The sequence below is a fragment of the Triticum aestivum genome, chromosome 2A (assembly GCF_018294505.1).
Source record: "Triticum aestivum cultivar Chinese Spring chromosome 2A, IWGSC CS RefSeq v2.1, whole genome shotgun sequence".
In the NCBI taxonomy this organism is placed as follows: domain Eukaryota; kingdom Viridiplantae; phylum Streptophyta; class Magnoliopsida; order Poales; family Poaceae; genus Triticum; species Triticum aestivum.
The window spans coordinates 579,037,380-579,050,977 of record NC_057797.1 but is presented as its reverse complement, the minus strand read 5'-3'; positions in this window follow the sequence as shown (position 1 = coordinate 579,050,977).

Genomic DNA, 13,598 nt, shown 5'->3' with positions numbered 1-13,598 from the left:
CATCTGGAGGCTGGCCGCCGCCCCTTGGGGTGGGAAAACCCTAAAGGGGGCGCAGCCCCCTTCCCCCTATATATATTGAGGCATGGGGCTGCCCATAATACGCGATTTGATCTCTCGTTGGTGCAGCCCTGCCCCTCTCCCTCCTCCTCTTCTCCCATGGTGCTTGGCGAAGCCCTGTGGGATTGCCACGCTCCTCCACCACCACCACGCCGTTGTGCTGCTGCTGGATGGAGTCTTCCTCAACCTCTCCCTCTCTCCTTGCTGGATCAAGGCGTGGGAGACGTCACCGGGCTGTACGTGTGTTGAACGCGGAGGTGTCGTCCGTTCGGCACTTGATCATCGGTGATTTGAATCACGACGAGTACGACTCCATCAACCCCGTTCACTTGAACGCTTCCGCTTAGCGATCTACAAGGGTATGTAGATGCACTCCCCTTTCTACTTGTTGCTGGTCTCTCCATAGATAGATCTTGGTGTTGCGTAGGAAATTTTTTGAATTTCTGCTACGTTCCCCAATAGTGGCATCATGAGCTAGGTCTATTGCGTAGATTCTTTGCACGAGTAGAACACAAAGTAGTTGTGGGCGTTGATGTTGTTCAATATGCTTACTGTTACTAGTCCAATCTTGTTTCGACGGTATTGTGGGATGAAGCGGCCCGGACCGACCTTACACGTACTCTTACGTGAGACAGGTTCCACCGATTGACATGCACTTGGTGCATAAGGTGGCTAGCGGGTGCCAGTCTCTCCCACTTTAGTCGGAACGGATTCGATGAAAAGGGTCCTTATGAAGGGTAAATAGCAATTGGCATATCACGTTGTGGTTTTGCGTAGGTAAGAAACGTTCTTGCTAGAAACCCATAGCAGCCACGTAAAACATGCAAACAACAATTAGAGGACGTCTAACTTGTTTTTGCAGGGTATGCTATGTGATGTGATATGGCCAAAAGGATGTGATGAATGATATATGTGATGTATGAGATTGATCATGTTCTTGTAATAGGATTCACGACTTGCATGTCGATGAGTATGACAACCGGCAGGAGCCATTGGAGTTGTCTTTATTTATTGTATGACCTGCGTGTCATTGAAGAACGCCATGTAAACTACTTTACTTTATTGCTAAACGCGTTAGTCATAGAAGTAGAAGTAGTCGTTGGCGTGACAACTTCATGAAGACACGATGATGGAGATCATGATGATGGAGATCATGGTGTCATGCCGGTGACGATGATGATCATGGAGCCCCGAAGATGAAGATCAAAAGGAGCAAAATGATATTGGCCATATCATGTCACTATTTGATTGCATGTGATGTTTATCATCTTTATGCATCTTGTTTACTTAGGACGACGGTAGTAAATAAGATGATCCCTTACAACAATTTCAAGAAGTGTTCTCCCCTAACTGTGCACCGTTGCTACAGTTCGTCGCTTCTAAGCACCACGTGATGATCGGGTGTGATGGATTCTTACGTTCACATACAACGGGTGTAAGACAGTTTTACACAGCGAAAACACTTAGGGTTAACTTGACGAGCCTAGCATGTGCAGACATGGCCTCGGAACACGGAGACCGAAAGGTCGAGCATGAGTCGTATAGTAGATACGATCAACATGAAGATGTTCACCGACGTTAACTAGTCCGTCTCACGTGATGATCGGACACGGCCTAGTTGACTCGGATCATGTGATCACTTAGATGACCAGAGGGATGTCTATCTAAGTGGGAGTTCATAAGATGAACTTAATTATCTTGAACATAGTCAAAAGACCTTTTGCAAATTATGTCGTAAGCTCGCGCTTTAGTTCCACTGTTTAGATATGTTCCTAGAGAAAATATAGTTGAAAGTTGAAAGTAGCAATTATGCGATCAGTAGAAAGCTTATGTCCTTAATGCACCGCTCAGTGTGCTGAACCCCAACGTCGTTTGTGGATGTTGCCAACATCGGACATACACGTTTTGATAACTACGTGATAGTTCAGTTAAATGGTTTAAGTAGAGGCACCAAAGACGTTTTCGAAATGTCGCGGAACATATGAGATGTTTCGAGGTCTGAAATTGGGATTTCAGGCTCGTGCCCACGTCAAGAGGTATAAGACCTCCGACAATTTTCTTAGCCTACAAACTAAGGGAGAAAAGCTCAATCGTTGAGCTTGTGCTCAGATTGTCTGAGTGCAACAATCACTTGAATCGACTGGGAGTTGATCTTCCAGATGAGATAGTGATGTTTCCCCAAAGTCATTGCCACCAAGCTGCTAGAGCTTCGTGATGAACTATAACATATCAAGGATAGAGATGATGATCCTTGAGGTATTCACGTTGTTGGACATCGCGAAAGTAGAAATCAAGAAGGAGCATCAATTGTTGATGGTTGATGAAACCACTAGTTTCAAGAAGGGCAAGGGAAAGAAGGGATACTTCATGAAACGGAAAATCAGCTGCTGCACCAATGAAGAAACCCGAGGTTGAACCCAAACCCGAGACTAAGTGCTTCTGTAATAAGGGGAACAACCACTGGAGCAAGATTACCCTAGATACTTGGTAGATGAGAAGGCTGGCAAGGTCGATAGAAGTATATTGGATATACATTATGTTAATGTGTACTTTACTAGTACTCCTAGTAGCACCAGGGTATTGGATACCGGTTCGGTTGCTAAGTGTTAGTAACTCGAAATAAAAGCTACGGAATAAAAAGAAGACTAGCTAAAGGTGAGCTGACGATATATGTTGGAAGTGTTTCCAAGTTTGATGTGATCAAACATCACACACTCCCTCTACCATCAAGATTAGTATTAAACCTGAATGGTTTATTGAATCTCGATCGTAGTGATACACATTTTCATGCCAAAAGATATAAGATAGTAATGATAGTACCACTTACTTGTGGCACTGCCATGTAAGTCATAATGGTATAAAACGCATGAAGAAGCTCCATGTTGATGGATCTTTGGACTCACTCGTTTTTGAAAAGTTTGAGACATGCGAACCATGTCTATTGGTATATATGCATGAAGAAACTCCATGCAAATGGACCGTTTGAACTCACTTGATTTTGAATCACTTGAGATATGCAAATCATACCACATGGGCAAGATGACTGAAAAGCCTCGGTTTCAGTAAGATGGAACAAGATAGCAACTTGTTGGAAGTAACACATTTTGATGTGTGCAGTCCAATGAGTGCTGAGGCATGCAGTGAATATCGTTATGTTCTTACTTCACAGATGATTCGAGTAGATGTTGAGAATATTTACTTGATGAAACACAAGTCTGAATTATTGAATGGTTCAAGTAATTTCAGAGTGAAGTAGAAGATCATTGTGACAAGAGGATAAAATGTCTATGATATGATCATAGAGATGAATATCTGAGTTACGAGTTTTGGCACACAATTAAGACATTGTGGAAATTGTTTCGCAATTAATACCGCCTGGAACACCATAATGTGATGGTGTGTCCGAACATCATAGTTGCACCCTATTGGATATGGTGCGTACCATGATGTCTCTTATCGAATTACCACTATCGTTCATGGGTTAGGCATTAGAGACAACCACATTCACTTTAAATAGGGCACCACGTAATTCCGATGAGATGACACCGTATGAATTATGGTTTAGAGAAACCTAAGTTGTCGTTTCTTAAAAGTTTGGGGCTGCGACGCTTATATGAAAAAGTTTCAGGTTGATAAGCTCGAACCCAAAGCGGATAAAATGCATCTTCATAGGAAACCCAAAACAGTTGGGTATACCTCCTAATTCAGATCCGAAAGCAATATGGATTGTTTCTAGAATCGGGTCCTTTCGCGAGGAAAAGTTTCTCTCGAAAGAGTTGAGTGGGAGGATGGTGGAGACTTGATGAGGTTATTGAACCGTCTCTTCAACTAGTGTGTGGCAGGGCACAGGAAGTTGTTCCTGTGGCACCTACACCAATTGAAGTGGAAGCTTATGATATTGATCATGAAACTTCGGATCAAGTCACTACCAAACCTCATGGGATGACAAGGATGCGTACTAATTCAGAGTGGTATGTAATCCTGTCTTGGAAGTCATGTTGCTGGACAACAATGAACCTACGAGCTATGGAGAAGCGATGGTGGGCCCGGATTCCGATAAATGGCTCGAGGCCATAAAATCCGAGAACGGATCCATGGACTTTGGTGGACTTGCCCGATGATCGGCAAGCCATTGAGATAAATGGATCTTTTAAGAAGAAGACAGACGTGGATGGTAATGTCACCATCTATGAGGCTCGACTTGTGGCGAAGAGTTTTTCACAAGTTCAAGGAGTTGACTACGATGAGATTTTCTCATCCGTAGCGATGCTTAAGTCCGTCGGAATCATGTTAGCATTAGCTGCATTTATGAAATCTGGCAGATGGATGTCAAGACAAGTTTCCTTACCAGTTTTCGTAAGGAAAGGTTGTATGTAATACAATCAGAAAGTTTTTGTCGATCCTAAGGATGCTAAAAGGTATGCTAGCTCCAGCGATCCTTCTAAGGACTGGAGTGAGCATCTCGGAGTTGGAATGTATGCTTTGATGATGATCAAAGATTTTGGGTTTGTACAAAGTTTATGAGAAACTTGTATTTCCAAAGAAGTGAGTGGGAGCACTATAGAATTTCTGATGAGTATATGTTGTTGACATATTGTTGATCAGAGATGACGTAGAATTTCTGGAAAGCATATAGGGTTATTTTGAAAGTGTTTTTCAATGGAAAGCCTGGATTAAGCTGCTTGAGCATTGAGCATCAAGATCTATAAGGATAGATCAAAATGCTTAATGGTACTTTCAAATGAGCACATACCTTGACATGATCTTGAAGGTGTTCAAGATGGATCAGTCAAAGAAGAAGTTCTTGCCTGAGTTGTAAGGTACGAAGTTAAGACTTAAAAGCTCGACCACGGCAGAATAGAGAGAAAGGACGAAGGTCGTCCCCTATGCTTAAAACGTAGGCTCTTCAGTATGCTATGCTGTGTACCGCACCTGAAGTGTGCCTTGCCATGAGTCAGTCAAGGGGTACAAGAGTGATCCAAGAATGGCTCACAGGACAGCGGTCAAAGTTATCCTTAGTAACTAGTGGACTAAGGAATTTTCTCGATTATGGAGGTGGTAAAAGAGTTCTTCGTAAAGGTTACGACGATGCAAGCTTGACACCTATCCGGATAGCTCTGAGTAGAGAGACCGGATACATAAAATGGAGCAATAATTTAGAATAGCTCCAAGTAGAACAGTTGTTTGGAATAGCTCCAAATAGAGCGTGGTAGCTGCATCTAGGAGATGACATAGAGATTTGTAAAGCACACACGGATCTGAAAGGTTCAGACCCGTTGACTAAAACCTCTCTCACAAGCAACATGATCAAACATAAAACTCATTGAGTGTTAATCACATAGTGATGTGAACTAGACTACTGACTCTAGTAAACTCTTGGGTATTAGTCACATGGCGATGTGACCTGTGAGTGTTAATCACATGGCGATGTGAACTAGATTATTGACTCTAGTGCAAGTGGGAGACTGTTGGAAATATGCCCTAGAGGCAATAATAAAAGTATTATTATTATATTTCCTTGTTCATGATAATTGTCTTTTATTCATGCTATAACTGTATTATCCGGAAATCGTAATACACGTGTGAATACATAGACCACAATATGTCCCTAGTGAGCCTCTAGTTGACTAGCTCGTTGTGATCAACAGATAGTCATGGTTTCCTGGCTATGGACATTGGATGTCGTTGATAACGGGATCACATCATTAGGAGAATGATGTGATGGACAAGACCCAATCCTAAGACTAGCACAAAAGATCGTGTAGTTCGTTTGCTAGAGCTTTGCCAATGTCAAGTATCTCTTCCTTTGACCATGAGATCGTGTAACTCCTGGATACCGTAGGAGTGCTTTGGGTGTATCAAACGTCACAACGTAACTGGGTGACTATAAAGGTGCACTACAGGTATCTCCGAAAGTATCTATTGTTTTATGCGGATCGAGACTGGGATTTGTCACTCCGTGTAAACGGAGAGGTATCTCTGGGCCCACTCGGTAGGACATCATCATATGCGCAATGTGACCAAGGAGTTGATCACGGGATGATGTGTTACGGAACGAGTAAAGTGACTTGCCGGTAACGAGATTGAACAAGGTATTGGATACCGACGATCGAATCTCGGGCAAGTAACATACCGATAGACAAAGGGAATTGAATACGGGATTGATTAAGTCCTTGACATCGTGGTTCATCCGATGAGATCATCGTGGAACATGTGGGAGCCAACATGGGTATCCAGATCCCGCTGTTGGTTATTGACCGGAGAACGTCTCGGTCATGTCTGCATGTCTCCCGAACCCGTAGGGTCTACACACTTAAGGTTCGATGACGCTAGGGTTATAAAGGAAGCTTGTATGTGGTTACCGAATGTTGTTCGGAGTCCCGGATGAGATCCCGGACGTCACGAGGAGTTCCGGAATGGTCCGGAGGTAAAGATTTATATATAGGAAGTCCTGTTTCGGCCATCGGGACAAGTTTCGGGGTCATCGGTATTGTACCGGGACCACCGGAAGGGTCCCGGGGGCCCACCGGGTGGGGCCACCTGCCCCGGGGGCCACATGGGCTGTAGGGGGTGCGCCTTGGCCTACATGGGCCAAGGGCACCAGCCCCAAGAGGCCCATGCGCCTAGGGAACCCTAGAGGGAAGAGTCCTCAAGGGGGAAGGCACCTCCGAGGTGCCTTGGGGAGGATGGACTCCTCCCCCCCTCTTGGCCGCCGCACCAGATGCCATCTGGAGGCTGGCCGCCGCCCCTTGGGGTGGGAAAACCCTAAAGGGGGCGCAGCCCCCTTCCCCCCTATATATATTGAGGCATGGGGCTGCCCATAATACGCGATTTGATCTCTCGTTGGTGCAGCCCTGCCCCTCTCCCTCCTCCTCTTCTCCCATGGTGCTTGGCGAAGCCCTGCGGGATTGCCACGCTCCTCCACCACCACCACGCCGTTGTGCTGCTGCTGGATGGAGTCTTCCTCAACCTCTCCCTCTCTCCTTGCTGGATCAAGGCGTGGGAGACGTCACCGGGCTGTACGTGTGTTGAACGCGGAGGTGCCGTCCGTTCGGCACTTGATCATCGGTGATTTGAATCACGACGAGTACGACTCCATCAACCCCGTTCACTTGAATGCTTCCGCTTAGCGATCTACAAGGGTATGTAGATGAACTCCCCTTTCTACTTGTTGCTGGTCTCTCCATAGATAGATCTTGGTGTTGCGTAGGAAACTTTTTGAATTTCTGCTATGTTCCCCAACAGAGGTATCAAGCTAAACGTCAAAGTCCACATGGAACTACTAGCGAGACTGAAGTCTCTCTGCAAAAACATAAATTAAGCAAACATGAGTACAAATGTACCCTGCAAGACTTACATCAGAACTAGCTACATATGCATCAGTATCAAGAAAGGGGTAGTGGAGTTTAACTGAAGCAAGCCAGCTTTGACTCGATGGCTATCCTGAACTACGAATGCAAGTAACTCTTTTGAGGTGGCACACACGAGTTCACATATTCACCATATCAATACACCACTATGGATCCGCTCCTGTCTCCCTATGAGAATGCCATCCATAGCAGTCACTCTTATCTTGCGCATTTTAGAGTATCCACTTTCACTTGTGTATGAACTATGCAAGGGGTCCAAGTTTCCATATCCGAGGAATCCGGCTATTCGAATAGATAATGAAAACCCTGCAGGGGTGTACTTCTTCACACACGCTCCCACCACTTACCGTCGTTTACACGACATGTACTTGGAAACCTTCAAGCGGAAGCCCAACGAAGGTGTCGGCCACGGCCTACCTAAACACTCAAGTATCTAGTCCAAGTTTATCGCCTATCCAGGTTCCATCCGTAGGGAGTCCGGCCGAGGTTTCCACATACGGCCCCGAACGATGTGAACAGGGTTCTCGAGACACCAAACGGGCACCCGGTACACCGTGCCATGGTGTATCTACCGCATCATAGCCCACCCCTAGGGTCAGCGCTACGCACGGCCGCCAACACATAACCTACAAACACCAGAAACTAGTTGCAACTCCTGGACAGAGTACTAGGGTGATTAAGAAGCCGAGAGGGTCAATTAAGGATCCCAATGAGTGGTAGTAGTTGTTCATGGATCACAGACACAGAACTCAGTTCCTAAGAACGGTTTCAACGAGACAACCCACCATGTACTCCTACATGGCCTCTCACCGCTACCTTTACCAAATCGTGTTCACACACTTAGCTCACACATAGTAGGACATGTTCATCACCATTCCACTTCATTCCCGATGAATCAGACCCGACACAACTCTATGCAATAGCAGGCATGACAAACGAGCATGAATGAGTAGGCACATCAGGGCTCAAACAACTCCTACTTATGCTAGTGGGTTTCATCTATTTACTGTGGCAATGACAGGTCATGCAGAGGAAAGGGCTTCAACTACCGCAGCATGTAATAGTTGAATCGTTGTTGTCCTAATGCAGTAAAAGAGAGCAGGAGCGAGAGAGTGGGATTGTATCGGAATGAACAAGGGGGTTTTGCTTGCCTGGCGCTTCTGAAGATAATATAGCTCTTCATCGGTGTCATCGAACTCATCGTCGGAACACGTCTATCGAGAGGGGACAACCACCGGCAAACACAGAAAGAACACAATCAATGCAAATGCGGAAATATGATGCATGATCATGACATGGAAATATGCTATGATTTGTACTAATGCATCTAGCAACAATTTAAAGAAAGTCCATATGAACCAAGGGTTCATATGCAAACTCCATAAGGGGTATTTAAAATGCCGTTATCATGTTTTCACTTATACAGGGGGTATAAGTTGGTTTAACATGCACGAAAGTAGCATAAACGGATAGATTGGATTTTTCTGATAATTTTTCATATATAATTTATTTCATTCTGAGTTATAGATTATTTTCTATGATTTTTAGAAGTTTAGGCAATTTTCTGGAATTTCCTGAATAAGAATCAATCCAGAATATGAGTTATTGCGTCAGTACTGCGTCATTGTGACGTTAGCTAGTCAGATGGGCACCTCTAGGTCAAACCTGACCAGTAGGGCCCACTGGTCAGTAGTTAGTTAACTAACTAGAGTTAGTTAGTGTTAAACTAATGCTAATCCTAGTTTAGTTAGTGGCCTGGGGCCCACATGTCAGTGAGACAGAAACTAATCCCGCGTTAACTACGGCTTTGACCCGTTGCGGGGCCCGCTGTTAGCGTATAATGGTGGTCCAGCTGGCGGGGTTAGTGCTAATGGCGAGGCCATGTCGGTCCTCGCCGGAGTTTGGCCGGCGGTGACCAAAACTGCGGCAGAAACTCGTCGGAGAAGCGCGACCGGCGGCGGCTGGACGGGCGGAGACCACCGGGGTGTAGCCCGTGCTCTCCCGCATCCAGAGAGGCAGGTGGGTGGCTGCAGGGGTGCCGGAGCTCGCCAGAACAGAGCTCGCGGCGGCGGCCGGAGCTCGGCTCTAGCAGGCACACGACTCCAGGGCACGGGGAAGCCGTATAAGGTGTGCCACGGCCTCCTGGGTCCTCTTGGAGCTCGTCTATGAGCTCGGATGCGGCGTACGCTAGGCAGAACGATGGCGGCGACATGGTCGTGCGGCGGCGAGCTTCGCGCACGAGGCTCTAGTGGTGGAGGACGTGCGGGGCGTCAAGAATATAGGCGGAACGGAGAGGGGCTCACCCCGGTTCCAGCAGAGGCGACGAGGAGGGCGGGGACATGCCATGGCCAGCGAATCGTCGGAGATGGCGCCGGTGCCGAAGCTTGGAGACGATGCCGATGGCGGTGCTGTGAGGTCTCCCGGCTCACATGGCTCGGTGGAGAGGATGACGACGATGTGGCGGAGGTCTCGGGCACGTCAGAGGGGCGAGGAGGAGGCGGTGGCCGCGGCAACGATGAGCGGCGGCGGCGGTTGCGCTCGGGCGCGAGAGGGAGAGAGAGCGGAAGAGGGGAGAAGCACGAGAGAGAGTGAGAGAGTCAGGGGCTGGCGCGTGGCATCTCCCAGAGGTGTCCGGGCAAGCAGGCAGAGAGGAGGTGGCCAGGGCGCGTGCCCACGCGCGGTGACCACACGCGCGCGTCCTCCTGGTAGGAGCTTGATGACGGTGGCGCTGGTGGGCTCGGCTGGCCAACTGGGCCGGCCAGGTGGGCTTTGGTGGGCGCCAGGTAAGTCCCAGGTGAGCCTCTGTTCTTTTCCTATTTTATCTCTCTTTTCTATTTTCTGTAATTGTGTTTGGCTTTATTAAAAATACTTAGGCACACTCAAAAATCACCAAACTGCTCATGGCCAGTGTTTGGAATATATCCAACATGGAACATTTCAGTTTAGGATTATTAGGACATTTTAAATATTTTATAGTATTTAAGTGCCCAAATTCAAATAGAGTATGATTTAATTCAGAGCCCAAATATGTCATGGAAAAATGTGATTCACCTCTGGTTACTGTTTCCAGCATTTTCCAAAAATGATGAACATTTTTGAAAGCCATTTGGATTTACTGAAAATATTTTAGTTGAACCTAGTGAATTCCTTTGATTCTAGGGTTTAGGCGATCCCCATTTAAAGTTTCAAACAAATATAGACATGATGCAAGGATGCTTATGAAACTAATTGCAATCAAACTCTAGGGCTGTGACATCTTTCGTATCTGCTCAACTTATTTATCGCAACAAGAAAATAGATCGCCACTGCTTTACTCTGATTTCTTGTCTTGGTTGCGAAGTTTCCTTTGTCCAGTTTGCACCTTCAGACCCGCCATGGCACGCTCAACACCATACTCGCAATGCTTATGGTTTTCCCCTTTCATATTCCACACTAGTTAAATCACACTAGACTAAATTTCAAAATTGGATCAGTCGATTTTTCAGAGCTCGCCGGAGTTCGCCGGTGCGACCGAAGGGGCTCGGGTGGGGACGATGGTTGTGGGGGGCGGTGGTGGGGCCTCGTCGAACAAAGAAAACTCGACGTGGGTGGGGGCGGGGGTGGGGGTGGCGGAGGAACACAGGCGGTGGGGCCGGTGGTTCGGCCGGCGGCCCGTGCGGTGTTCTGTATGGGAAGCAGAGTATGTTCCTTGTCAGGAAGGGGAGCAGGGACATCTGCAGTCAACAACTGATAGAGCTGGCCTATTCATGATCGATAGGCTTTCAATTACTAGCGGCAATACAACACCGTAATTTCCAGCCAGTTCCACTTTCCCAATTTATATAGCCTAGTTGTTGTGTGCTCTTGTTATCATAGTTTGGCAATAAACTCTCTATACAGTATATTATGAACCTATCATCTGCTAGCTATCCTTACTTCTGGAGCCTATTTTTTTGTGTACTTGTGCCAGATTATATAAATCCACGCACCATATTATAGCACACATGAGCTCTCTCATCAGAATCCAGTGATAGCATCTGCATTACAAAGAGAATCTCACAACTATTTATGTTTTCATGGTTCTCTGATATTATACGCAATTACAGTGAATATCAGAATCTGCGCATCAGAATAATATTGTGGAACACTGCAATGACTTACAAAATTGGCAGCAAGGCATTGAGTTCCATTCTGGAAGCAATGAAACTCGTACGCTCCCCACCTGTTGATTCTTGTTTGGAATATCATCCTAATGACTATTCTAACCTCGAGGAGTCAAAGGCAGATGGCCTGTCCTATTCACCCATCAAGGTGCCTGTTCTAATTTGGCAAGGTTTTATTGATTGCGCGTATCTTGTATATGTTGTCTTGCATTTCTTCTACTTTGTTGCACCTCCATCTGCTTAGTTTACTCATCATATATGTCGAGATGCCATGCCCATCCATTATCAATACATATTTCATCTGTCATCATACCATGTTTTTCCACTCAAATGTTGTTCTTGTGCATCATACATCAAAAAGGAAGAGGGTGATTGCCGAACCTGAAGGAGCACCAGCAAAGTCCTTGAAAAATGTGGTGGTGCCGGAGAAATCAGACAGCACCCCACTTATATTGGTTGTACAACCAGTGACACAAAACGTAGGACAGACTCCAGCAGACTGTACCCATACTTCACTGGACACCAGTAGCCCCACCACACAGGACCTACACTCCAGCAAAAGGTATACCGATTTCATTTGCCATAGCACCAGCTGTACCACAGAAAAATCCCACTCCAGCAAAAAGTACAGCAAGTCCACCGGCCGAAGACCTATCCCAACTGCAGAGACGATCAATTCCTGCAGATTGGAACCCCATTCCATTTATTCCCAGTTTAAAAGACAATGCTTTCAATGTTGTTAGGGACTACGTGCATATATTCCCATCATGGGAAGATTATTGTGAAGACAAAAACCATTTTCACATCTTCCTGTCCAACTTACGTGTAAGTGCTATTATTCATGGTTATTATTTTCCTGTTTTCTGCTGATTGAACACATCAATGATTTACATTACATTGTTGTAACTAGGCGAGGGTCAATCTGGATAGTCATGCCGAGCAAAGCTTGCTTGTGCTTTTCAAGGAAGCATTGCAGCAGTATCGGTGTTAATTGAGAAAATCACACTTTGATGGCAAGTCTATAAATGAATTTCTGGTGAAGTCTCCTGTGCTAAATTTAGAAGACATTGAATGGAAAAACCTTGTTATGCACTGGTCTCATTCCCAGGACGAGGTACTATCTATGAAATCACATGGCAATTTGAACTTCTACTTTTCCGCATGTGCCTTACGGATCTTTTTTGCAGGAAATCTGCTCGAAGAAGAATTCCGGTTTGACAAGAACGACACGATATCGCAAATATGCTACTCGCTGCTTTGCTCTTGTTAGTACATGTTGTCCTGTATCACTGTACTTGCATACATACCTGGTTCATTATGTGACAGCAGTATGTATGATAGCTTGCTTATCAATTGTTCGCTCCAAATTATCTGATCTGTATGAATGGTTACATTAGTGTAGAATATATCCAATGCCAATGTTTTTTTAGCTCTGCATTGTTCTTGTAAGTACATGCTGTCCTTTATCAATGTACTTATAATGACATGTAGTTGTTCATGTACCATCACTCTGCAGCTTATTTTCCTTTGCCCTCCATTTTCTACACATCAGATCTATATTTACTCTTACCATAAGGTTGGTACTGAAGAGGTTTAGCTGTGCATTGCTCTTGGCTGTACCTTTTGCCTGTGTCGCTGCACTTACATTTATAGCTACTTGGTTATGTAGCATCACTCTTCATCTTATCTTAAATATTCTCCATTTTTCGTATATTATCACATCTATATTTACTCTTAACAAAATGTAGAATAAAGGCAATGCTTTTGAAGAAGATTATGTGGTAAACTTCTTGAATTGCCCCCCCCCCATCAGCATGGACAAGGCCTTTATAGAGCCTGTCTTCACCAATAATGTAAGTTTGTCCATCTCAAGCCTTCAAACTTTGTTGTATATATTTGGTTAGGCATGACTGCAACAACTATTTATTTTTGGTGTTTGCATCAAATTGCTTGTTTAAAGTTTATTATATGTAGTTCATAAACAAAAGTTTGTCCTTTCTCAATTTAAGTTTTCAGTTGTACAACCAAG